Source organism: Aulonocara stuartgranti, assembly GCF_965226115.1.
Source record: "Aulonocara stuartgranti genome assembly, chromosome: 23".
Classification (NCBI taxonomy): Eukaryota; Metazoa; Chordata; class Actinopteri; order Cichliformes; family Cichlidae; genus Aulonocara; species Aulonocara stuartgranti.
The window spans coordinates 20,782,362-20,809,768 of NC_138958.1; the positions used below are offsets into that span (position 1 = coordinate 20,782,362).

At 38.2% G+C, this 27,407-nt stretch overlaps 1 protein-coding gene and 1 long non-coding RNA gene across 8 annotated transcripts in view; both read left to right on the forward strand.

Annotated features, from left to right (window-relative positions):
* The window catches only part of LOC309700847 (protein NLRC3-like), a 97,222-nt gene that overhangs the window by 9,390 nt on the left and 60,425 nt on the right, over nucleotides 1–27,407 (forward strand). The window lies entirely within an intron of this gene.
* LOC309700890 lies at nucleotides 6,989–8,237 on the forward strand. The gene is made up of 2 exons (XR_014274787.1): nucleotides 6,989–7,078; nucleotides 7,505–8,237. It is a non-coding gene; the product is annotated as an uncharacterized lncRNA (long non-coding RNA).

Here is a 27,407-nt window from a genome sequence, read left to right on the forward strand (position 1 = left end):
CTAATGTTAAAATGGCTCAGAAGGTTCGTTTGAAAATCAGAAGAGCATGGTGTCTTTCCACTGTCACCACGTCCATATAATAAACTCCACAGACATGAAAACTGAGAATTTGGTAGACTAGACATTGCTGTCGCTCACAGTGAAAGAATTTTGTCAATACGACTTTTACTTTTCATTTGGGAACGATTTGTTTCGGCCTGACTTTTCTGTTCATTTTAAGCAGCAAAAGTGAGGTGCATGTCTGTGTCCGTGTGTATGGAGCCATTGGGTGCAGTCACTATAGCAACCAGGCTCACACCTGCCTGCTTAACGAGCTCTGCCTGCCACTGTACCAAGATTCATCTTAAGCACTTCTCTTTCAACTGCTGCTGTGTCCACAGTGTTACAGCCATCATTTTACCCTCAAAACGTCGCCATCGTTGTTCTTTTTCCAACATCTTGTCTTTCAAAGCTCAGAGATGTAAACTTTTTAAACTGTGTGGGTCCAAGTGGAGGGATCACATTTTAGTCATTCAGTGATTCAAAGAATATGACCTTTTAATATTCATTCAGATGTTTTCTGACTCTAAATGTTCTTTTCTCATTTCTTAGGGTTTTCTAATTTACATTTAAAACATTTTCAGCTTTTTTCCAACTTCTGCTTCTGTGTAACCTTCAGCTTTTAGCAGTTCAGCACCTTTGTTTTCAGGTTAAATTTGGTTGTTTTTTTTTAATTTCATTCAATATTTTTAACTCAAAATTCAGCAATTAATTCATTTCAGTGCATACATTCAGATTCAAGCATTCACACTGCAGTTTCTTCAGAAAATGCACTTTCTAGTTAGTGTGAATGCTTGAAAAGCATTCACAGTATTGTTCTTCTAATCTTTATTATTATATTTTCTTATTCCGTACGTTTTTTGAAAGCCTACTCCTTCAAAACCGTTCAACTTAGAAAAACCATTCAAACATCGTTAGATTCCTATTATTTTGGACATGACTGCTTCTATTTTTCTCATTTTTAACATTTATATTTTTAATTTTATTCAACTTTATTCAACAAAAATTTCCCATGTATTTCAATGGGGAGACCCTTCAAATTCTCATTCAACTTACTCATTTTTAAACTCTTACTACTTCCACATACATTGACATAGAGCCACCATTCAAACTTTAAAACGAAGACAAGACATTCAACTATTCAACTTGTATTTATCTTTTCAATATCTATTATACTTTTTCTTCAGTTCCAGTTTAAGTTTCATGATGTTTTTTCACCCGTTTCAGAGTTTATAATGGGTGTGTATGGGACGGAATGTTGGGGCTAGAGTGAGGCAGCTCAACTGCTAGAGTGAGAGGAGCAAAAAAATTAATCTTAAAATCTTTTTTAAAACTGCTGCTGTGTCCGCAGCGTTTGCTCTACAGGTATGATTTTACCCTCAAAACGTAGCCATCGCTGTCCTCTTTCATCCAATGTGTTTACTATTGTCCTAGGTGTTATGGTTCTTTCATAAATGTCACCAATGCACAGCCTCCTCCCTCCAACTCTTCCATAGACTCTAATGTTAAAATGGCTCAGAAGGTTGGTTTGAAAATCAGAAGAGCATGGTGTCTTTCCACTGTCACCACGTCCATATAATAAACTCCACAGGCATGAAAACTGAGAATTCAGTAGACTAGAAGCTGCTGTCGCTCACGGTGAAAGAATTTTGTCAATACGACTTTTACTTTTCATTTGGGAACGATTTGTTTCGGCCTGACTTTTCTGTTCATTTTAAGCAGCAAAAGTGAGGCGCATGTCTGTGTACGTGTGTATGGAGCCATTGGGTGCAGTCACTATAGCAACCAGGCTCACACCTGCCTGCTTAACGAGCTCTGCCTGCCACTCTGCCAAGATTCATCTTAAGCACTTCTCTTTCAACTGCTGCTGTGTCCACAGTGTTACAGCCATCATTTTACCCTCCAAATGTCGCCATTATTGTTCTCTTTCCAAGACAGTGTCTTTCAAAGCTCAGGCATTTAAACTTTTTAAACTGTGTGGATCAAAGTGGAGGGATCACATTTTCTTCATTCAGTGATTCAAAGAATATGACCTTTTAATATTCATTCAGATGTTTTTTGACTCTAAATGTTCTTTTCTCATTTCTTAGGGTTTTCTAATTTACATTTAAAACATTTTCAGCTTTTTTCCAACTTCTTCTTCTGTGTAACCTTCAGCTTTTAGCAGTTCAGCACCTTTGTTTTCAGGTTAAATTTGGTTTTTTTATTTTTTTTTATTTCATTCAATATTTTTAACTCAAAATTCAGCAATTAATTCATTTCAGTGCATACATTCAGATTCAAGCATTCACACTGCAGTTTCTTCAGAAAATGCACTTTCTAGTTATTATATTTTATTCTGTATTCCGTACGTTTTTTGTAATCCTACTCCTTCAAAACCGTTCAACTTAGAAAAACCATTCAAACACCGTTAGATTCCTATTCTTTTGGACAACACTGCTTCTATTTTTCATATTTTTAACATTTATATTTTTAATTTTATTCAACTTTATTCAACAAAAATTTATAATGTATTTCAATGGGGAGACCCTTCAAATCCTCATTCAACTTACTCATTTTTAAACTCTTACTACTTCCACATACATTGACATAGAGCCACCATTCAAACTTTAAAACGAAGACAAGACATTCAACTATTCAACTTGTATTTATCTTTTCAATATCTATTATACTTTTTCTTCAGTTCCAGTTTAAGTTTCATGATGTTTTTTCACCCGTTTCAGAGTTTATAATGGGTGTGTATGGGACGGAATGTTGGGGCTAGAGTGAGGCAGCTCAACTGCTAGAGTGAGAGGAGCAAAAAAATTAATCTTAAAATCTTTTTTAAAACTGCTGCTGTGTCTGCAGCGTTTGCTCTACAGGTATGATTTTACCCTCAAAACGTAGCCATCGCTGTCCTCTTTCATCCAATGTGTTTACTATTGTCCTAGGTGTTATGGTTCTTTCATAAATGTCACCAATGCACAGCCTCCTCCCTCCAACTCTTCCATAGACTCTAATGTTAAAATGGCTCAGAAGGTTCGTTTGAAAATCAGAAGAGCATGGTGTCTTTCCACTGTCACCACGTCCATATAATAAACTCCACAGGCATGAAAACTGAGAATTCAGTAGACTAGAAGCTGCTGTCGCTCACGGTGAAAGAATTTTGTCAATACGACTTTTACTTTTCATTTGGGAACGATTTGTTTCGGCCTGACTTTTCTGTTCATTTTAAGCAGCAAAAGTGAGGCGCATGTCTGTGTACGTGTGTATGGAGCCATTGGGTGCGGTCACTATAGCAACCAGGCTCACACCTGCCTGCTTAACGAGCTCTGCCTGCCACTGTACCAAGATTCATCTTAAGCACTTCTCTTTCAACTGCTGCTGTGTCCACAGTGTTACAGCCATCATTTTACCCTCAAATTGTCGCCATTATTGTTCTCTTTCCAACACTGTATCTTTCAAAGCTCAGGCATTTAAACTTTTTAAACTGTGTGGATCAAAGTGGAGGGATCACATTTGAGTCATTCAGTGATTCAAAGAATATGACCTTTTAATATTCATTCAGATGTTTTCTGACTCTAAATGTTCTTTTCTCATTTCTTAGGGTTTTCTAATTTACATTTAAAACATTTTCAGTTTTTTTCCAACTCCTTCTTCTGTGTAACCTTCAGCTTTTAGCAGTTCAGCACCTTTGTTTTCAGGTTAAATTCGTTTTTTTTTTGTTTTTTTTTAATCTCATTCAATATTTTTAACTCAAAATTCAGCAATTAATTCATTTCAGTGCATACATTCAGATTCAAGCATTCACACTGCAGTTTCTTCAGAAAATGCACTTTCTAGTTATTAGTGTGAATGCTTGAAAAGCATTCACAGTATTGTTATTCGAATCTTTATTATTATTATTATTAGTGTGAATGCTTGAAAAGCATTCACAGTATTGTTATTCTAATCTTTATTAGTGTGAATGCTTGAAAAGCATTCACAGTATTGTTCTTCTAATCTTTATTATTATTTTTTCCTATTCCGTACGTTTTTCGCCGACTATCTCCTTCAAAACCGTTCAACTTAGAAAAACCATTCAAACACCATTAGATTCCTCTTCTTTTGGAATGGTGTGCTTCTATTTTTCTCATTTTTAACATTTATATTTTTAATTTTATTCAACTTTATTCAACAAAAATTTCCCATGTATTTCAATGGGGAGACCCTTCAAATTCTCATTCAATTCACTCATTTTTAAACCCTTACTACTTCCACATACATTGACATAGAGCCACCATTCAAACTTTAAAACGAAGACAAGACATTCAACTATTCAACTTGTATTTATCTTTTCAATATCTATTATACTTTTTCTTCAGTTCCAGTTTAAGTTTCATGATGTTTTTTCACCCGTTTCAGAGTTTATAATGGGTGTGTATGGGATGGAATGTTGGGGCTAGAGTGAGACAGCTCAACTGCTAGAGTGAGAGGAGCAAAAAAATTAATCTTAAAATCTTTTTTAAAACTGCTGCTGTGTCCACAGCGTTTGCTCTACAGGTATGATTTTACCCTCAAAACGTAGCCATCGCTGTCCTCTTTCATCCAATGTGTTTACTATTGTCCTAGGTGTTACGGTTCTCTCATAAATGTCACCAATGCACAGCCTCCTCCTTCCAACTCTTCCATAGACTCTAATGTTAAAATGGCTCAGAAGGTTCGTTTGAAAATCAGAAGAGCATGGTGTCTTTCCACTGTCACCACGTCCATATAATAAACTCCACAGACATGAAAACTGAGAATTAGGTAGACTAGACATTGCTGTCGCTCACGGTGAAAGAATTTTGTCAATACGACTTTTACTTTTCATTTGGGAGCGATTTGTTTCGGCCTGACTTTTCTGTTCATTTTAAGCAGCAAAAGTGAGGTGCATGTCTGTGTACGTGTGTATGGAGCCCTTGGGTGCAGTCACTATAGCAACCAGGCTCACACCTGCCTGCTTAACGAGCTCTCTCTCTCACTCTGCCAAGATTCATCTTAAACACTTCTCTTTCAACTGCTGCTGTGTCCACAGTGTTAAAGCCATCATTTTACCCTCAAAACGTCGCCATCGTTGTTCTTTTTCCAACATCTTGTCTTTCAAAGCTCAGAGATGTAAACTTTTTAAACTGTGTGGGTCCAAGTGGAGGGATCACATTTTAGTCATTCAGTGATTCAAAGAATATGACCTTTTAATATTCTTTCAGATGTTTTCTGACTCTAAATGTTCTTTTCTCATTTCTTAGGTTTTTCTAATTTACAATTAAAACATTTTCAGCTATTTTCCAACTTCTTCTATGTTAAACGTCAGCTTTTAGCACTTCAGCACTTTTGTTTTCAGGTTAAAAATTCTGTTTTTTTTTTCATCTCATTCAACATTTTTAACTTAGAATTCAGCAATTAATTCATTTCAGTGCATATATTCAGACTGAAGCATTCACACTGTAGTTTCTTCAGAAAATGGACTTTCTGTTGTGTGTATGGAGTCATTGGATGGAGTCACTATAGCAACCAGGCTCACACCTGCCTGCTTAACGAGCTCTCTCTGCCACTCTGCCAAGATTCATCTTAAAAATTTCTGTTACAACTAAGCAGTTGGAGTTAGATTAAGTCAACAAGTCAATAAGTCAGATTTGACAGGGTTTTGCCACAGATTAACAGTATGTCAGTATAGGCCAACTAAATAGAGCATTCTCATTGGCCTGGTAAATTCAAGCTGATTGTGTATTGGTGGACTTGTCTTCTGCACACAGGTTTTTCAGATCTGGGCAGTTGCAGTCAGTCTTTTTCTGACTGGATAATTAAAGCTCACAGCATCTACCTGTCTGTAGTGGATTTTCCCACATTTTAAATGATCTAATCTCATTTAATGTCTCTGTTTTTAGTCTGTATAGTTTATCTCCCCACGAATACACCCAAAGTAGTCTTAAAATAAAACCCATGAAACAGTTCAAGATGACATACTTTTTATTTGCTCGTTTAATGTCAGTTGGCCTCTTTCTCTGTATGTCACTCATTCGCTTATACTCAGGAAAAAGTACCAATTTGTATGCTGATGAGTCTTGTGTATTTTTTTTCTCTGTCTCTCTATGACAGAGAAATGTATATGCTCAATATTGCTGTTCAAACTGATGCTCAAATTTCCAAGCACCACCTGAATGCCTCATCGGTCTTTAACTAATCACTGCACCAACTGTTGTCATTCCGCTTTGCTCTCTGCTGTGGTAAGTACAATACAATCAGTACTGCAGTGTTTTATTTTTATGATGGTAAAAATACATGTTTGACATCTAAACTCACATATCAAGTCTTTTTAAAGTTCAACAGAGTTCAAAGATTAAAGAAAGCAAAACAAGAATAACCTTCGCTATCATTTATATAGGTTTATGACTTTTGCTGTTAGCAGCAGTGCTAACGCTAGCATCAATGCTAATGCTAGCAACAATGCTAACGCTAGCTATAGTGCTAACACTAGCCTTAGCAGTTGTTAACTGACAAAAAGAATATTCCTGTGATATTCCTGTGATATTTATTGGCAGTCAGTGAGACAAAAGTAACAAATGGGCTTTATTATTGCCATTGTGGCTCAGTTTTAACAGTAAGAGTGCTTTATGACTTTTGCTGGTAGCAGCAGTGCTAACGCTAGCTTCAATGCTAATGCTAGCGTCAATGCTAACGCTAGCAATAATGCTAACGCTAGCTATAGTGCTAACACTAGCCTTAGCAGTTGTTAACTGACAGGAATGCAGGAATTCTAGCTGGAATGCTAGCGCTAGCAGCAATGCTAAGGCTAGTAACAGTCTAACAATAGCCTTACATAAGTGGAAATACTTCAGTTAATTAGTTTGAATTATAAAATGGCTGCTGTGTGAGCTAGTGTGCTATATTACTCTATAATTACCCTGCTGACTATAAGTTCAGTGTATCATGTCGTGTGGGCTTTGTATTTCTGTTAGTCTGATAACACTGTACAGACAACTAACATATTATTTCTTGTCTTACACTTTCAGGAACTTGACTGACACCTGTGCTTTGCGTGGTAGGTGTGCACATGCTCTAAGAAAAGTAGACCAAAATAAAAAAATAATCTGACTAATATAAGCTGTAAAGTGATGGGTTCAAACTTTGTGCTAGACCTTTTAAACACAATTTTATAATAAATACACATAAGTTCAGCTTAACAATTGGGCTAAAATATTTTTTTCGTACATTTTTGCACATTACATGTGATTAGTTAACAATTCACTCAATCATATTTGTATTTAAAAATATTATTGCTGAATTTAATTAAATATTTATTCTTTTAAAAAGTGCCAAATTGTGCAACTTTTTGCACATGGCAGCCGACAACAGTTTAGCTTGAATATTTGTTTTGTCCTTTTTCAGTAGTCACAATTAGTTCATACAATTACCATGTGATATCATTTTATTAAAATTATTTTTTTTTCTTGTTTTTTGTTCACAGTGTGCAGAAGAAGAACAAGGACCAGATCTCCAGTCTTCTATCTCACATCCCAACCCCCCAACCCCTCTATCTTCTGTCCTACTCCACCTGTTGTCTCTGCCTTCTTTCCATCTGTATTTCACCCTGTGGTTTGTGAGAAATTTTGCCAAACCAAGAATCTTATTGCGGTTTGATTTAAAGCCGTGTCTCTCCTGCTCTGTCTGTTCTCTCTGCTAAATTTTCTCTCTACCTGTTTTTCACTCTTTGGCTTGCTGCTGAAAAATGCACAAGCCAATAAAACAATAAAGAGTGCATATTTTGCCTCAACCTGAGAACAAACTGAACAAACAAAGAAAACTCTGCGGTTTGATTTAAAGCCGTGTCTCTCCTGCTCTGTCTGTTCTCTCTGCTAAATTTTCTCTCTACCTGTTTTTCACTCTTGGCTTGCTGCTGAAAAACGCCAAGCCATTAAAGCAATAAAGAGTGCATATTGCCTCTACCTGAGAACAAACTGAACAAATAAAGAAAACTCTAATTCACGGTTTGATTGTGATTTCCCAGCCGTGTTTCTCCTGCTCTGTCTGTTCTCTCTTCTAAATTTTCTCTCTAGCTGTTTTTCACTTTGCGCTTGCTGCTAAGTTGTGCCAAGCCAATAAAGAGAGTGCATATTATTCTCTCGACTGACAAACTGTCAAACAAACAAAGACATCTGTTTCTGAGAAATAAAAACTGAAATATAAAGACAAAGAAAACATCTCCTGCTCTGTGCCACTCTTATTTTATAAACATATTTTCTAAAGACTAAGAGAAACACTTGTGTAAAAATGCCAAGGAAGCAGAAAAAGTCACAAGCTGCAAAACAACGCTGGAAGAAGTTCCATGAGTTTCATGAAGTACCAACATGTGAACAAGCTGAGTGTGATTTTCCTCAGAGCTCTGCAGAAGACTTTGTGTCTGCAAAGACCAATGCTGATGGTGTCAAACAGGCAGGTCAACATGTTCCTGCACATGTACAACAGGTATCCTATGCAGATGCTGTAAAGATTGGATTGCAGCATGAATTTAATGATCATCAGGTAAACCATAGAGACCAACCTGAGGTGTCAAGTGCCCCACAGGTGGGTTATGCTGATATTGTAAAAAGAGGCCGTCACAGTGATGTGGCAGGACCATCTCATGCAGAAAGAGTGAACTTTGAAAACCAGCCCTCTGTTACACATATCTGTGCATCTCACAGCCAGGCTCATCCCAAATATGGAGACTCCAGAAACAAGCAGTGCACATGTAACTCACTCACATTTCTTGCTTTCCTTCATGAGAATGATAACATGACTACAGCTGACCTTAATCTGGTCTTGGATAAAGGTGATGTGATGTACAAAGAGGCCAAGAAAAGATTTCCTAAAAATATTCATTTGGCAACCGATGAGCTGCCAGACAAAGTTGATGCTCGCTGGTCTATGTATGATGTCGACATGACACAGCCTTCCCGGTATGGGACATTTGAAGAACCTCCAGAGGAGGCAGTAGATACCTTTCTCAGCTTAGAAGCAGGACTGAGCTGCCTGTTGTCAGATGTGCAGTATGCCTTATTGATTATGAGTGGATTGTGTATCGCAGTGTTCAGATCCACATCAGGCAAATATGGTTTCTTTGATCCACACTCCAGAACACCCAGTGGTCTTCCTCTACTACTACAGTCACGTAATCGTGGTACAGCAGTGATGCTGAAATTCACACTCCTCAGTGACATGATTAAGAGGATCCAAGATTCTTATGAAATGATGGAGATATCACCCTCTTGTAACTATGAACTGAAGCCTGTGCAGTTCTACAGTATGAGCACAGTCAACCTGAGTGATACTATCACAGACACAGTCTGCAGACCAACAGCTGCCGCTGCTGTGGCACCTACTCACTCTGATAAAACTGTTGATGAAGCAAACTCCTCTACTCCAAGGAGAAACACACCATCTGTAAAACCACAAACTGAATCAGTACCACCCAGTGAATGTAATTTCCTACCAGAGAATGACATTTCATGCAGCCAGTTAAACTCTTCTGCAGTAAATAATGCAGTAGCCTGTGATCTTTCCTGTACTGCTTTAAAGAAAATCTACAAAATGACCAAAGTTAATAAACAACGAAGACAAAAAATGAAAAGAAGATTAATGGCATCAGAAAAACAGAGAAAACAGAGAAAACAGAGAAAAGAAAACCAAAAAATGAAAGAACGACAAACATATGCTTCAAATAAAGAGTACAAAGAAAAGAAAAAATCTTGCACAAGCAAGGCATATAAAGACAATCCTGAAGTCAGACGGAAACAACAACAATATAAAAAAAGGCTTTACTGTGAGAATGATGAATTCAGACAAAAACGACGAGACTATATAAAAAGACTTTACTGTGAGAATGCTGAATTCAGAAAGAAACGACAACAATATATTAAAAGACGCTACTGTGACAATGCTGAATTTAGAAAGAAACAAAAAAGCTATATGACTAAAAGGTATCAAGAGAGCCCAGAATTCAGAGAGAGACAAAGATCTCGAGTGACTCAGCGTTATACACGTGACAATGCATTCAGAGTAAGACACAGACAACTAATGAAACAACTAATGCGAGACAGGTATCAAAGTAATCTTGCATTCAGAATTATGCACAACATGAGATGTGCAATGAAAATAAAAAGGAAATACAGATGGGTGAACAGACAAACCCAAGAGAGTGACAACAGTGTAATCAACGAGGCCATATCTGTGTTCAAATCACAAATCAAAGTTGGACCATCATACCCATGTACTGTCTGTTTGAAGGCTTCATTTCCAAACCAAGTACGACCCTGCACAAGGTCAAATTATGTCAAAAACCCACATGTGGCTGCAACATGTTTGACAGGAAAGTTTGTTCATGTTTGTGATGAAAACTGCAGAAATGAGCAGTGCAATGTTCCCGATGAGAGAAAGAGAGAGTGGATTTGTCACACCTGCCACGATCATCTTAAAAATGGATCCATGCCAGCACTTGCTGTTGCCAATAAACTGGAGCTTGCTGATATTCCACCTGAACTGTCTGATCTCAACATCCTGGAGAGACATCTCATAGCCAAGTGCATACCATTTGCAAAGATTATTCCTCTTCCCAAAGGCAGACAAAGAGCCATTAGAGGAAATGTGGTCTGTGTCCCATCAGAGGTACAGGAAACTGTTGAAGCATTGCCTCGATTGAGAATTAATTCTCAGGTCATGAGAGTGAAACTGAAGAGACGCTTGTCTTACAAAGGTCATCAGCTGTTTCAGACTGTAAGCTGGTCTAAACTTGTGCAAGCACTGCATAAACTCAAGCAGATTCATCCACAGTATAAGGATGTGAGCATCAGAGATGATCCTGAGCTGTGTGACCCAACACTTCCTGATGAAGATGATGATGATGATGAAAACATGAATGAGGACGATTATGATGAGGCTGATTTAATGGAAATTGACAGCTGTGAGAAAAATGCACTGAGTGAAGCACAAAATAAAAATGAACAGGATATTGACATGTTACCCTGTGATGGTGAACAATCACATGAACAGATGAGAGATGATTCAGAGCAAGAAGATGGACTGACTAATGGTGGTTTTGCACTCGAGTCCTGTTTGCAGCCCCCTGATGTGGCTGAGGAGATATTATGTTTCAGTGAAGGAATCTACTCTGTTGCTCCTGCAGAGAGAAACAATCCAATAAGTTTTTTCAAAACACCTAAACTGGAGGCCATGGCCTTCCCTGTGCAGTTTCCTACAGGCCAAAACACACTTGATGAAAGAAGGCTGATCAAAGTATCCCCCAGTGGGTATTTCAAATCAAGACTTTTCTGCATTGATGATCGTTTTGCCAAAGACACAAACTATTTATTCTTTGCACAGTTTGTGACTGAAATACACTTGGCTACATCCAGCATGACAGTACAGTTAAGGAAGGCAAAGCCTCTGACCAGAGATGGTAGAAAAATAACCTCAGGCATGTTACAAGATAAACATGAGGTGGAGAAACTGGTGCGAAATAAAGATGCAGTGAGATTCATGCAGCCTCTGAGAGGAACCCCAGCCTATTGGGAGAAAACAACAAGAGATCTTTTTGCCATGATCAGACAGTTGGGAACTCCCACGTTCTTTTGCACATTTTCAGCTGCTGAAATGCGCTGGCCTGAAGTGATCGAGGCAATAACAAGGCAGCAAGGTGAACAAGTGAATTTTGAAGGACTCGACTGGTCAGCAAAGTGTGACATCCTGAGAAGCAATCCTGTCACAACAATGCGCATGTTTGACAAGAGAGTTGAAGCATTATTCAGAGATTTACTCTTATCTCCCGCAGAGCCACTTGGCAAAGTCATTGACTACTTTTACAGAGTTGAGTTTCAGCACAGAGGAAGCCCACACATACACTGTCTCCTGTGGGTAGAAGGTGCTCCTGTGTTTGAGGAGGATGATGAGCAAACTGTTGTTGATTTTATAAACAAATACATCACAGCTCAGCTGCCTGATCCACATAAACAACCCGAACTGTACAAAAAAGTAACAGAAGTGCAAAAACACAGTAAGAACCACACAAAGACGTGCTTTAGGAGTTTAAGCTCCGGGTGCCGTTTTGGTTTTCCCAAACCACCCTGCAATGAGACAATGATCACAAGACCCAGTGAGGATGATGCACTGGAAGTAGAAACGGCAAAGAACAAGCTCAGACCACTGAACCAGCTGCTGAATGAACCTGAAACTGCTTCCATGAGTTTAGAGCAGCTCTTGGAAAGATGCAAGTTGACACATGCAGAATATCAGAGATACCTGAATAAAATGAACATGAGGAGTACGATCATACTAAAGCGTGATCCAAAAGACTCTTGGATAAATGGCTATAATCCACATCTGCTTGAAGCCTGGAACAGTAATATCGACATAAGCTTTGTTTTAGATGCTTTTGGTGCTGCAAATTATTTAATGAAATATATATCAAAAAAAGAGGGCGGGCTATCTGAGTACCTGAAAACTGTCATTGAGAACTCCAATAAGGACAGTGTAAATGAGTGCGATGAAATGAGAGCCGTCATGCAGGCATATTCAAAGAAGCGAGAGATCAGTGCACAGGAGTGTGTTGCTCGTGCATGTGGTCTTCACATGAAGCAATGTTCACGTGCTGTAATATTCATTCCAACTGATGATAATCCTGTGAAAATGAGTCGTCCCCTGTCAGTTCTGGACAACACAACACCTGAGTCTTCCAATGTTTGGATGACATCTTTGAATGACAAATACAAAGCCAGACCTGAAACACCAGAGTATGAGGAGATGTGCATGGCAGACTTTGCTGCTACTTGCAGGATTGTCTATGGCCAACAGAAAAAAGGTAAAGATGTTTTGCCCCTTCTCAATGAGATGGGGTTTGTGCAAAGGCGCAAAAACAATAAGCCTGCTATCATCAGATTTCACCGCTGCTCACAAGAAAAACATCCAGAGCAATATTACGGAAGACTGCTTAAACTGTACCTTCCTCATCGTTCAGACCACGAACTGAAAACACCATCGTTGCCAACCTATCAGGCTTTCTATGGTGCTGGCTGTGTACAGCTGCCAGGTACTGACCGTCTTGAGTACGTGCAACACATTGTCAAAAGAAACAGAGAAAAATATGAGAAAAACAGTGAGGAGATCGAGAGCGCTGTTGAGGAATATGAGCAGAACAGAGGTGTGACTGACGAATGGTGTAATCTGGCACCTGAATCAGATCTCGTAAGGTTGCCACTTGTTGAACAAGAAAGAGAGCGAGACAATGAAAATGAACAGGAAGATGTGCCCGACTACAGCCGTCAGGCTGATGCTTCAACAGAAGTCAGAGCCATCAGGGAACCCCCTGCTATTGATCCCACATTGTTACGTCAGATGTTTCAAAATCTGAATAAGAAGCAAGCCTGCATATTTTATGCAGTTAGAGACTGGTGCATTAAAAGAGTCTGTGCTCTAAATCCAGAGCAGTTTTTCTTTTATATTAATGGTGGTGCTGGAACAGGAAAATCACATCTAATCAAATGCATCTACTCAGAAGCATCTAAGATACTGAGCAAAGTGCCCAGATATGCAGACGACGTTGACATATCAAAACCCACCGTCCTGTTAACTGCTTTCACTGGGACTGCAGCTTTTAACATTTCTGGAACAACACTGCATTCTCTTCTCAAGCTCCCTAGAAGCTTAAAACCTCCCATTCAGGGACTTGGCAATCAGCTGGATGAAGTCAGATCAGAACTTTTGAATGCTGAAATAATCGTCATTGACGAAGTGTCTATGGTGTCAAGACATCTGTTTGCATATGTAGATGCAAGACTCAAACAGATCAAAGGGACTCGGAGACCCTTTGGAGGCATGTCAGTCATTGCTGTCGGAGACTTCTATCAGCTACCCCCAGTGCGACAGTCTAAACCTCTCTGTGTGCACGACCCGTCCGAGATCGACCTGTGGCGGGAGCATTTTCAGATGATCACTCTGACTGAGATTATGCGTCAGAAAGATGATGTTGTCTTTGCTGAGATGCTGAACAGAATTCGTGTAAAAGGAAAGTTGGATGAGCTTTGCGAAGCAGATAGAAATTTGTTGTTACAGGCCATAACTGAACCAGCCCATTGTCCGACTGATGCATTGCACATTTTTGCAACTAATAAAGAAGTGGATGCACACAACTCTTCAACACTGGCTCTGCTCCACACTCATATCATTGACATCCATGCAGATGATTATAGAAAAGATCCTAGAACTGGCAGAATGGCACTTCAAGACAGACCATTGAAAGGAGGTAAAAACGAGTTACCAGACACACTGAAAGTTGCAGAAGGAGCTCGTGTCATGCTCACCAGAAACATTGACATACAAAATGGTTTGGTTAATGGAGCTTTTGGAAAACTACTTAGAGTAGTTCACTCTGAAAACGACCAACACATCATCAAGCTTGGACTTAAAATGGATAATGAGACATCTGGAAAGAATAACCGCACACCAGCAGACGACATGGTGTACATTGAGAGAGCAGAGGAGAATCTGAAGCAGAAAGGAGTGGTACGAAGACAGTTCCCAGTGAAGCTGGCCTTTGCATGTACAATACATAAGGTACAGGGTATGACAACCACATCAGCTGTTGTCTCTCTTAAGAGCATTTTTGAGCCCGGCATGGCCTACGTAGCTGTCAGTAGAGTGACGTCTCTCAGTGGACTGTATCTTCTTGATATGGAGGAGAAAAAAATATTCACCAACCCAGAAATCACTGCAGCACTTGAGAACATGAGACAAGCCAACCTTGATGACATGATGCCTCTTCTACACGTGAGACAAACCCTCAGCAGGTCAGAGGTTTTCACCATTGTTCATCATAATACAGAGGGACTGCCAGCTCACATTAATGACATCAAAAGTCACCATGAATTGTGTCTAGCAGATGTTTTGTGCCTAACAGAAACACACCTGCGGGGCTCTTTTGTCGCAGAGAGTCTCCACTTGGAAAATTACAATTTGTTCAAACGCAACAGACACCTGTCCTACACAAACTTTCCCCAGATGGCAAACAGAAGTGGTGGTGGAGTTGCTGTTTATGTGAAAAGTGACATTCAAGTGCATGAAAAACAGTACATTCATAATGTAACTGACCTTGAATTTCTGGCTTTAAAGGTTGAAGCACCAGTCAGTGCTCTGATTGCAGTTGTGTACAGACCTCCAGACTACACTCTGAGGCCATTCCTGAAAAACCTGGTAAGCCTATTAGACTCATTGGAGATCATGGACTGTCATCCCATCATAGTTTGTGGTGATTTTAATGAGAATGTTTTATCCAGTGCAAACAAACCAATCCTGGAGCTGTTTGAGTCTAGGGGATACGCACAGGTCATCACTGCCCCTACCACAGAGAAGAACACACTGCTTGACCTTATTTTCATTTCTCAGCCTGATCGATGTCTCCATTCTGGAGTCATGAAGACATACCATAGTTACCATGACCCAGTATACTGTGTATTGTCCTGTGATGATTCATGATCTAGATCTTTGAATACAGTAAGTAATTTCTATATTTTTGAATGACTTAAGAAAGTAGAGCGATATTTAAAAGTTGACGCCCTGCATTGCAGTATAATGGTGGAATTGTTTACATAAAATACAATTACATGAATTAAGTAATGATATCAGTAAAAGATGACAATTTTATTTATTACAGAAAATCTAAAATTCACTAACAGTAACCTATAAATGTCAGAAAAATCAAATATAGCAGTTTGAAACGAACAGTGTAGGCATATCCTCTCTGCAGCCAGGCTTCAACATCCTGCCAGGCTGCCCCAGTCTCACTGTGGCTGGGAGGGAGGGAGGGTGGACCAGAGGATTGCCTACACAACACATAAATGTTCAACAGCTTCTTCATTGTTTCTGAGAGAACAATAATGACTAAAGGTTGCTTTTTAAAAAAACAAACAAACAAACCTAATTATAGCAATAATGACAGTTAAGCCACTTTATGTGTGCTTCTATTTTGAAATACTATTTACAAAAATGTTATTATTTTGGTTTGTTATAAACTTTAAACTTTTTCAAAAGTATATGATTATATTTTTGGACAAATTTTTCTATGAAACATAAATTTTTATGAGCTTTTATCATGTTTCGGCCAGTGCAATCATCAGGGTGGGTCTGGGTTGATAACTGCACATTTCTGGCCAGAAATGTTTCAGCAGTGTTACATAAGTAGTACATATGTTACACTTGCTTTCTGTTACCAGCTGATACCCTACATTTGTATAGACATTGGATGGTGTGAGGTTGGGGAGTTGAGTGGGGGGGGGTTACGGTGGGAGTTGAGGGGGGGGGTTTCCATTCCTGTTAGGTTTCCTTTGTTTTTCTTTTTTTTTCTTTTTAAGAGAGACACAGTCCTCCTGTGTCTTCTCCAAGCTTCACATGTAAGATCCAACAGTGTGAAGCACATAGCAGCTAGAAACTGTAATGCCACAGATCAGAGAAACTTCATCATCACCATCTTCATCACCGTACGATCAGAGCGTGAGACTTCACATCTGGAGCACAGGAGACATTCTGTGATAAGTCCTCCTTCTAGCTTGTCCCACAAGCAGTCGGTGAGATTTACTAACAACAAAAAGGGTTAATGACATTATTTCCATGAAAACATGTGTTCATTCTTTGTAAACTGTTTAAATTGTGTTTTCACTTGACCTTAGGAGTGTTAGAGTGTATTGTAATGTCTGTACTCAGGTGTTTCCCTCTGTGATTCATCCCCTTCAGAGCTGAGACACTCAGGACTGAACAGACTGCACAGTTTCTGTGACCGAGCCTCCAAAACACCTTCTTTGAAACCACACATGATAGAAGGGCTTCATATTTGCAGCAGCACTACTACAGGTATTCAGTTTATTACAGGATGTGTTTGTTTCTTAGGACCAGCTCTGAGTGCACACTACCTAACATATACACCTTTCTGTTCATTACAAACCAACTACTCTGGATCATACGGCCAGTTGGCAAGAATGTTGCTGCAGGAAAACATCCCTGGAGATCACCATCATTGTCAGACTGACTGTGCCTCCTCTGTGCAGTGTCAAGATCCTCCCTAAATGAGTGTGTAAGTTAACATTTCCATTATTTTATTCCCTTTCACAAGACAAGTATCACTGATATTTACATTTACAACTACATATTCCTGTTTTCTGCTCTTCTTTTAAAGTCCTCCGCTATCCTGCTTCTGTGCTGCTTGCCACACATCAAACACTGGTCGGATGACAGGGAGGATCCACTCTGCAGTCACTGGACATGATGAGGATCATATGGGACTTCATAGTTTCACAGAAACGTTGTGCTCTGTGATTACAGGTTTTAAATGGACATAATGACGGCCTCTCTCTGATCAACAGGCTAAAGGATTGTTTTCATTGTTAGTGCTCTGTACAATGTATGCTTATTTAGTATTTCATCACAGAGCAAACCTTTATTTATTTAACATTTTTTTATTTTGTTCTAATGTTGAATTAACTGTGGGGATTTTTTTAAGTGGGCACTCGGGATGTCATATGACCAGAAATGTGGTAACTGGAATTCAACAGTATGGAAGAAAAAATCTGCTAAGAACAAAACACACACAAAACCCCCCAAGAAAATTCAAATTCATTCCATGTAATCCAATCTAAAACATTTTAAACTGCTGAACAGCAACACAAACAGTGTTAAAAAACAGTGTTAACAGAATGATTATGATGATTTTGTACCAAAGTTTCAGGTCACATGGCACACCTAGTGTGTAGTGTGGGGTATCAGCTGGTAAGTATAGGTTTTTTCATATTTGTGTCCTTAGAGTTTAGATAGATAAAGCCTTGTGTATAATAATTAGTCATAACCACAACTCAAAGTCAGGGACTAACTAAATTTGGGACTTTGTGTCTGAGCCCAGGTTAAAACAATGTGTAAAAAAGCATTTAGCGGCATGGCTGAACAATGCTGTAAACTATTGATACTTATTTATCCATGTTCACAAAAAGGACTAATGTGTTTATTTGATTATTTGCATGTGTTAAACTGTGTCACCACCTTAGGCTTTCATTTGAGTTTACTCAAAAATCTCTATACAGTTCTCTTTTACCACAGTGTGGACTCTGTTTACATTAAAACATAAAGAAGAATGAGTAATAAAACGATGTGTAGACAGATCAGAAGATTAAGTAGACCGATAGAAACAGCTGTTCAGCCATGTTCTAAGAAACCAACACAATTTAAAGGTTCAGGATTGTGGTTTTAAAAGTTGAATTTTCATGTATTTCATATCTTCCTTATTATTTTTATTTACTTATTTAATTTAGTTATTTTTATTTATTCTACTAGTCCTTTTCAGAAAGAAGCTGTTAAAGCTGACTTAAGATTTTTATGTTATTTTCTATGACATACAAAACAAATTGATGTATGTAATACTATTAAACATGATATACACATGTGTATATGTCTGAAAAACATTATGCTGTATATTAAAGTTTGTATTTTCTGCAGAATGTTTGTTCATCTTTTAAGTTCATTTCAATTAGAAGAATATGAACTTTTAATATTCATTCAGAGGTTTTCTGACTCTAAATGTTCTTTTCTCATTTCTTAGGGTTTTCTAATTTACATTTAAAACATTTTCAGTTTTTTTCCAACTTCTTCTGTGTAACGTTCAGCTTTTAGCAGTTCAGCACCTTTGTTTTCAGGTTAAATTCGTTTTTTTTTTTTTTTTTTTTTTTATCTCATTCAATATTTTTAACTCAAAATTCAGCAATTAATTCATTTCAGTGCATACATTCAGATTCAAGCATTCACACTGCAGTTTCTTCAGAAAATGCACTTTCTAGTTATTATTATTTTTTCCTATTCCGTACGTTTTTCGCCGACTATCTCCTTCAAAACCGTTCAACTTAGAAAAACCATTCAAATACCATTAGATTCCTCTTCTTTTGGAATGGTGTGCTTCTATTTTTCTCATTTTTAACATTTATATTTTTAATTTTATTTAACTTTTTTCAACAAAAATTTCCCATGTATTTCAATGGGGAGACCCTTCAAATTCTCATTCAATTCACTCATTTTTAAACTCTTACTACTTCCACATACGTTGACATAGAGCCACCATTCAAACTTTAAAACGAAGACAAGATATTCAACTATTCAACTTGTATTTATCTTTTCAATATCTATTATACTTTGTCTTCAGTTCCAGTTTAAGTTTCATGATGTTTTTTCACCCGTTTCAGAGTTTATAATGGGTGTGTATGGGACGGAATGTTGGGGCTAGAGTGAGACAGCTCAACTGCTAGAGTGAGAGGAGCAAAAAAATTAATCTTAAAATATTTTTTAAAACTGCTGCTGTGTCCGCAGCGTTTGCTCTACAGGTATGATTTTACCATCAAAACGTAGCCATGGCTGTCCTCTTTCATCCAATGTGTTTACTATTGTCCTAGGTGTTATGGTTCTTTCATAAATGTCACCAATGCACAGCCTCCTCCCTCCAACTCTTCCATAGACTCTAATGTTAAAATGGCTCAGAAGGTTCTTTTGAAAATCAGAAGAGCATGGTGTCTTTCCACTGTCACCACGTCCATACAATAAACTCCACAGGCATGAAAACTGAGAATTCAGTAGACTAGACATTGCTGTCGCTCACGGTGAAAGAATTTTGTCAATACGACTTGTACTTTTCATATGGGAACGATTTGTTTCGGCCTGACTTTTCTGTTCATTTTAAGCAGCAAAAGTGAGGCGCATGTCTGTGTACGTGTGTATGGAGCCCTTGGGTGCGGTCACTATAGCAACCAGGCTCACACCTGCCTGCTTAACGAGCTCTCTCTCTCTCTCTGCCAAGATTCATCTTAAACACTTCTCTTTCAACTGCTGCTGTGTCCACAGTGTTAAAGCCATCATTTTACCCTCAAAACGTCGCCATCGTTGTTCTTTTTCCAACATCTTGTCTTTCAAAGCTCAGAGATGTAAACTTTTTAAACTGTGTGGGTCCAAGTGGAGGGATCACATTTTAGTCATTCAGTGATTCAAAGAATATGACCTTTTAATATTCATTCAGATGTTTTCTGACTCTAAATGTTCTTTTCTCATTTCTTAGGGTTTTCTAATTTACATTTAAAACATTTTCAGTTTTTTTCCAACTCCTTCTTCTGTGTAACCTTCAGCTTTTAGCAGTTCAGCACCTTTGTTTTCAGGTTAAATTCGTTTGTTTTGTTTTTTTTTTGTTTTTTTATCTCATTCAATATTTTTAACTCAAAATTCAGCAATTAATTCATTTCAGTGCATACATTCAGATTCAAGCATTCACACTGCAGTTTCTTCAGAAAATGCACTTTCTAGTTAGTGTGAATGCTTGAAAAGCATTCACAGTATTGTTCTTCTAATCTTTATTATTATTATTATTAGTGTGAATGCTTGAAAAGCATTCACAGTATTGTTGTTGTAATCTTTATTATTAGTGTGAATGCTTGAAAAGCATTCACAGTATTGTTCTTCTAATCTTTATTATTATTCTATTTTTTTATTATTATTATCTATTCCGTACGTTTTTTGAAAGCCTACTCCTTCAAAACCGTTCAACTTAGAAAAACCATTCAAACATCGTTAGATTCCTATTCTTTTGGACATGACTGCTTCTATTTTTCATATTTTTAACATTTATATTTTTAATTTTATTCAACTTTATTCAACAAAAATTTCCCATGTATTTCAATGGGGAGACCCTTCAAATTCTCATTCAACTTACTCATTTTTAAACTCTTACTACTTCCACATACATTGACATAGAGCCACCATTCAAACTTTAAAACGAAGACAAGACATTCAACTATTCAACTTGTATTTATCTTTTCAATATCTATTATACTTTTTCTTCAGTTCCAGTTTAAGTTTCATGATGTTTTTTCACCCGTTTCAGAGTTTATAATGGGTGTGTATGGGACGGAATGTTGGGGCTAGAGTGAGACAGCTCAACTGCTAGAGTGAGAGGAGCAAAAAAATTAATCTTAAAATCTTTTTTAAAACTGCTGCTGTGTCCGCAGCGTTTGCTCTACAGGTATGATTTTACCCTCAAAACGTAGCCATCGCTGTCCTCTTTCATCCAATGTGTTTACTATTGTACTAGGTGTTATGGTTCTTTCATAAATGTCACCAATGCACAGCCTCCTCCCTCCAACTCTTCCATAGACTCTAATGTTAAAATGTCTCAGAAGGTTCGTTTGAAAATCAGAAGAGCATGGTGTCTTTCCACTGTCACCACGCCCATATAATAAACTCCACAGGCATGAAAACTGAGAATTTGGTAGACTAGACATTGCTGTCGCTCACGGTGAAAGAATTTTGTCAACACGACATGTACTTTTCATTTGGGAAGAATTTGTTTCGGCCTGACTTTTCTGTTCATTTTAAGCAGCAAAAGTGAGGCGCATGTCTGTGTCGTGTGTATGGAGCCATTGGGTGCAGTTACTATAGCAACCAGGCTCACACCTGCCTGCTTAACGAGCTCTCTCTCACTCTGCCAAGGTTAAACCTAAAAATGTTAGATTGTAGTAAGATTAACTTTTTCAATAGTACAATAAGACAGATTTGACAGGGTTTTGCCACAGATTAATAGTTTGTCACTAGTTAGTATATGTGAGACAAAAGTAAGTAGAGCATTGTGATTGGCACAAAGGTTTTTCAGATCTGGGCAGTTGGAGTCAGTTGATGACTTCAAAATCATCCTTTCTGACTGGATAATTAAAGCTCTCAGCATCTATTGGTCTGTAGTTAATTTCCCCACCTTTTAACTAACGTTTAACTAATCTAATCTCATTTAATGTTTCTGTTTATAGTCTGTATAGTTTATCTCCCCACGAATACACTCAAAGTAGTCTTAAAATAAAACCCACAAAACAGTTCAAGATTTAATACTTTTTATTTGCTCATTTAATGCCAGTTGCCCTGTTTTTCTGTATGTCACTCATTCGCTTATACTTGGGCAAAAAGTACCAATTTGTACACTAGTATAGTGTATTTTTTCCCTCTATCTCTCTATGTCTGTCACACACAGAGACCAACACACAGACATGTATATGCTCATTATTGCTGTTCAAACTGATGGTCAAATTTCCAAGCACCACCTGAACGCCTCATCTGTTTTTAACCTATCACTGGACCAACTGTCGTCATTCCGCTTCGCTCTCTGCTGTGGTAAGTACAGTACACTCAGTACTGCAGTGTTTTATTTTTATGATGGAAAAAATACATGTTTGACATTTAAACTCACATATCAAGTCCAACAGAGTTAAAAAGAATTCAAAGAAGAAAGAAAAAAGAATAACCTTCGCTATCATTTATATACGTTTATGATGTTTTGCTGTTAGCAGCAGTGCTAACGCTAGCTTCGATGCTAATGCTAGCAACAATGCTAATGCTAGCAACAATGCTAACGCTAGCTATAGTGCTAACACTAGCCTTAGCACTTGTTAACTGACAAAAATAATATTCCTGTGATATTTCTTGCCGGTCAGTGAGACAAAAGTAAGAAATGAGCTTTATTATTGCCATTGTGGCTCAGTTTTAACAGTAAGAGTGCTAGCGCTAGTAGCATTGCTAACGCTAGCTGCAATGCTAACGCTAGCTGCAATGCTAACGCTAGCTGCATTGCTAACACTAACTGAAGTGCTAATGCTAGCCGGAATGCTAGCGCTAGCAGCAATGCTAAGGCTAGTAACAGTCTAACAGTAGCCTTACATAAGTGGCAATACTTCAGTTAATTAGTTTGAATTGTAAAATGGCTGCTGTATCAGTTGGTGTGCTATATTACTCTATAATTACCCTGCTGACTATAAGTTCAGTGTATCATGTCGTGTGGGCTTTGTATTTCTGTTAGTCTGATAACACTGTACAGACAACTAATGTATTATTTCTCGTGTTACACTTTCAGGAACCTGACTGACACTGTGCTTTGCCTGGTAGGTGTGCACATACTGTAAGAGAAGTAGACCAAAATAATAAAATAATCTGACTAATATAAGATGTAAAGTGATGGGTTCAAACTTTGTGCTAGACCTTTTAAACACAATTTTATAATAAATACACATAAGTGCAGCTTAACAATTGGGCTAAAATATTTTTTTCGTACATTTTTGTAGTCACACATGTGATTAATTAATGATTCACTCAATCATATTTGTATTTAAAAATATTATTGCTGAATTTAATTAAATATTTATTCTTTTAAAAAGTGCCCAATTATGCAACTTTTTGCACATGGCAGCCGACAACAGTTTAGCTTGAATATTTGTTTTGTCCTTTTTCAGTAGTCACAATTAGTTCATACAATTACCATGTGATATAATTTTAATAAAATAATTTTTTTCTTGTTTTTTGTTCACAGTGTGCAGAAGAAGAACAAGGACCAGATCTCCAGTCTTCTCTCTCACATCCCAACCCCCCAACCCCTCTATCCTCTGTCCTGCTCCACCTGTTGTCTCTGCCTTCTTTCCATCTGTATTTCACTCTGTGGTTTGTGAGAAATTTTGCCAAACCAACAATCCTTTTGCGGTTTGATTTAAAGCCGTGTCTCTCCTGCTCTGTCTGTTCTCTCTGCTAAATTTTCTCTCTACCTGTTTTTCACTCTTGGCTTGCTGCTGAAAAACGCCAAGCCAACAAAGCAATAAAGAGTGCATATTTTGCCTCAACCTATGAACAAACTGAACAAACAAAGAAAAATCTGCGGTTTGATTTAAAGCCGTGTCTCTCCTGCTCTGTCTGTTCTCACTGCTAAATTTTCTCTCTACCTGTTTTTCACTCTTGGCTTGCTGCTGAAAAACGCCAAGCCATTAAAGCAATAAAGAGTGCATATATTGCCTCTACCTGAGAACAAACTGAACAAACAAAGAAAACTAATTCACGGTTTGATTGTGATTTCCCAGCCGTGTCTCTCCTGCTCTGCCTGTTCTCTCTTCTAAATTTTCTCTCTACCTGTTTTTCACTCTTGGCTTGCTGCTAAGTTGTGCCAAGCCAATAAAGAGAGTGCATAATATTCTCTCAACTGAAGAACAAACTGTCAAACGAAAGACAACTGTTTAAGACAAATAAAAACTGAAATATAAAAACAAAGACAACATCTCCTGGTGTGTGCCACTCTTATCTTGTGAACAATTTTTCTAAAGACTAAGAAACTTGCAGGTGTGTGAAAATGCCAAGGAAGCAGAAAAAGTCACAAGCTGCAAAACAACGCTGGAAAAAGTTTCATGAGTTTCACAGTGTACCAACATGTGAACAAGCTGAGTTTGATTTTCCTCAGAGCTCTGCAGAAGACAGTGTGTCTACAAAGACCAATTCTGACAGTGTCAAACAGGCAGGTCAACATGTTCCTGCACATGTACAACAGGTATCTTATGCTGATGCTGTAAAGAGTGGACTGCAGCATGAATTTAATGAACAACATGAGGTGTCATGTGACCCACAGGTGGGTTATGCTGATTTTTTGAAAAGAGGCTGTCACAGTGATGTGGCAGGACCATCTCATGCAGAAAGACTGAACCTTGAAAACCAGCCCTCTGTTATACATGTCTGTGCATCTCGCAGCCAGGCTCATCCTAAATATGGAGACTCCAGAAACAAGCAGTGCACATGTAACTCACTCACATTTCTTGCTTTCCTTCATGAGAATGAAAACATGACTACAGCTGACCTAAATCTGGTCTTGGATAAAGGTGATGTGATGTACAAAGAGGCCAAGAAAAGATTTCCTAAAAATATTCATTTGGCAACCGATGAGCTGCCAGACAAAGTTGATGCTCGCAGGTCTATGTATGATGTCGACATGACACAGCCTTCCCGGTATGGGACATTTGAAGAACCTCCAGAGGAGGCAGTAGATACCTTTCTGAGCTTAGAAGCAGGACTGAGCTGCCTGTTGTCAGATGTGCAGTATGCCTTACTGATTATGAGTGGATTGTGTATCGCAGTGTTCAGATCCACATCAGGCATATATGGTTTCTTTGACCCACACCCCAGAACACCCATTGGTCTTCCTCTACTACTACAGTCACGTAATCGTGGTACAGCTGTGATGCTGAAATTCACACTCCTCAGTGACATGATTAAGAGGCTCCAAGATTCTTATGAAATGATGGAGATATCACCCTCTTGTAACTATGAACTGAAGCCTGTGCAGTTCTACAGTATGAGCACAGTCAACCTGAGTGATACTATCACAGACACAGTCTGCAGACCAACAGCTGCCACTGCTGTGGCACCTACTCACTCTGATACAACTGTTGATGAAGCAAACCCCTCTACTCCAAGGAGAAACACAACCACTGATCCGACTGAAAATATCTTTTGTCAAATGTCCATTTGTACGCCACTGGTGAAACAAAAAGAAGTCCACATGACTCAGTTCACATCATATGAAGATCAGAATGAACCTCCTAATATACCAACTGAAGAACTATGCAGTGAATTAAGTTTCCTTCCATCAAGTGATGCTTTTTCATGTCAATCAAATGCTGCCATAACAAATGTTGCTGCCTGTGACCTTTCTGATATAGTTTTACAAAAACTGAAAAAAGTTAATAAACAACAAAGGCAAAAAATGAAAAGAAGATTAATGGCATCAGAGAAACCCAGAAATCAGAGAAAAGAAAACCAAAAAAGGAAAGAACAACAAAAGTATGCTTCAAATAAAGATTACAAAGAAAAGAAAAAATCTTGCACAAGCGAGACATATAAAAACAATCCTGAAGTTAGACAAAAACAACAACAGTATATGAAAAGACGTTACTGTGAAAATGATGAATTCAGACAGAAACAACAGCAATATATTAGAAGACGTTACTGTGAAAATGATGAATTCAGACAGAAACAACAGCAATATATTAGAAGACGTTACTGTGAAAATGATGAATTCAGACAGAAACAACAGCAATATATTAGAAGACGTTACTGTGAAAATGATGAATTCAGACAGAAACAACAGCAATATATTAGAAGACGTTACTGTGAAAATGATGAATTCAGAAAGAAACAAAAACAATATGTTAAAAAACGTTTTTCTGAGAATGCTACAGTTAGAAAGAAACAACAACAATATATTAAAAGACGCTACTGTGAGAACGATGAATTCAGAAAGAAAAAACAACAATATATTAAAAGACGCTACTGTGACAATGCTGAATTTAGACAAAAACAAAAAAACTATATAACTGAAAGGTATCAAGAAAACCCTGAATTCAGAGAGAGACAGAGATCTCGAGTGACTCAGCGTTATGCACGTGACAATGCATTCAGAGTAAGACACAGACAACTAATGAAACAACTAATGCGAGACAGGTATCAAAGTAATCTTGCATTCAGGATTATGCACAACATGAGATGTGCAATGAAAATAAAAAGGAAATACAGATGGGTGAACAGACAAACCCAAGAGAGTGACAACAGTGTGATCAACGAGGCCATATCTGTGTTCAAATCACAAATCAAAGCTGGACCATCATACCCATGTACTGTATGCTTCAAGGCTTCATTTCCAAACCAAGTGCGACCCTGCACAAGGTCAAAGTATGTCAAAAACCCACATGTAGTTGCAACATGTTTGACAGGAAAGTTTGTTCATGTTTGTGATGAAAACTGCAGAAATGAGCAGTGCAAAGTGCCTGATGAGAGAAAGAGAGAGTGGATATGTCACACCTGCCACGATCATCTTAAAAATGGATCCATGCCAGCACTTGCTGTTGCCAATAAGTTGGATCTTGCTGATATTCCAGCTGAACTTTCTGATCTCAACATACTGGAGAGACATCTCATAGCCAAGTGCATACCATTTGCCAAGATCATTCCTCTTCCCAAAGGCAGACAAAGAGCAATTAGAGGAAATGTGGTCTGTGTCCCATCAGAGGTACAGGAAACTGTTGAAACACTACCTCGATTGAGAATTAATTCTCAGGTGATCAGAGTAAAATTGAAGAGACGCTTGTCTTACAAAGGTCATCAGCTGTTTCAGACTGTAAGCTGGTCTAAACTTGTGCAAGCACTGCATAAACTCAAGCAGATTCATCCACAGTATAAGGATGTGAGCATCAGAGATGATGCTGAGCTGTGTGATCCAACTCTTCCTGATGAAGATGATGAGGATGATGATGATGAAAACATGAATGAGGACGATTATGATGAGGCTGATTTAATGGAAATTGACAGCTGTGAGAAAAATGCACTGAGTGAAGCACAAAATATAAATGAACAGGACATTGACATGTTACCCTGTGATGGTGAACAATCGCATGAACAGATGAGAGATGATTCAGAGCAAGCAGATGGACTGACTAATGGTGGTTTTGCACTCGAGTCCTGTTTGCAGCCCCCTGATGTGGCTG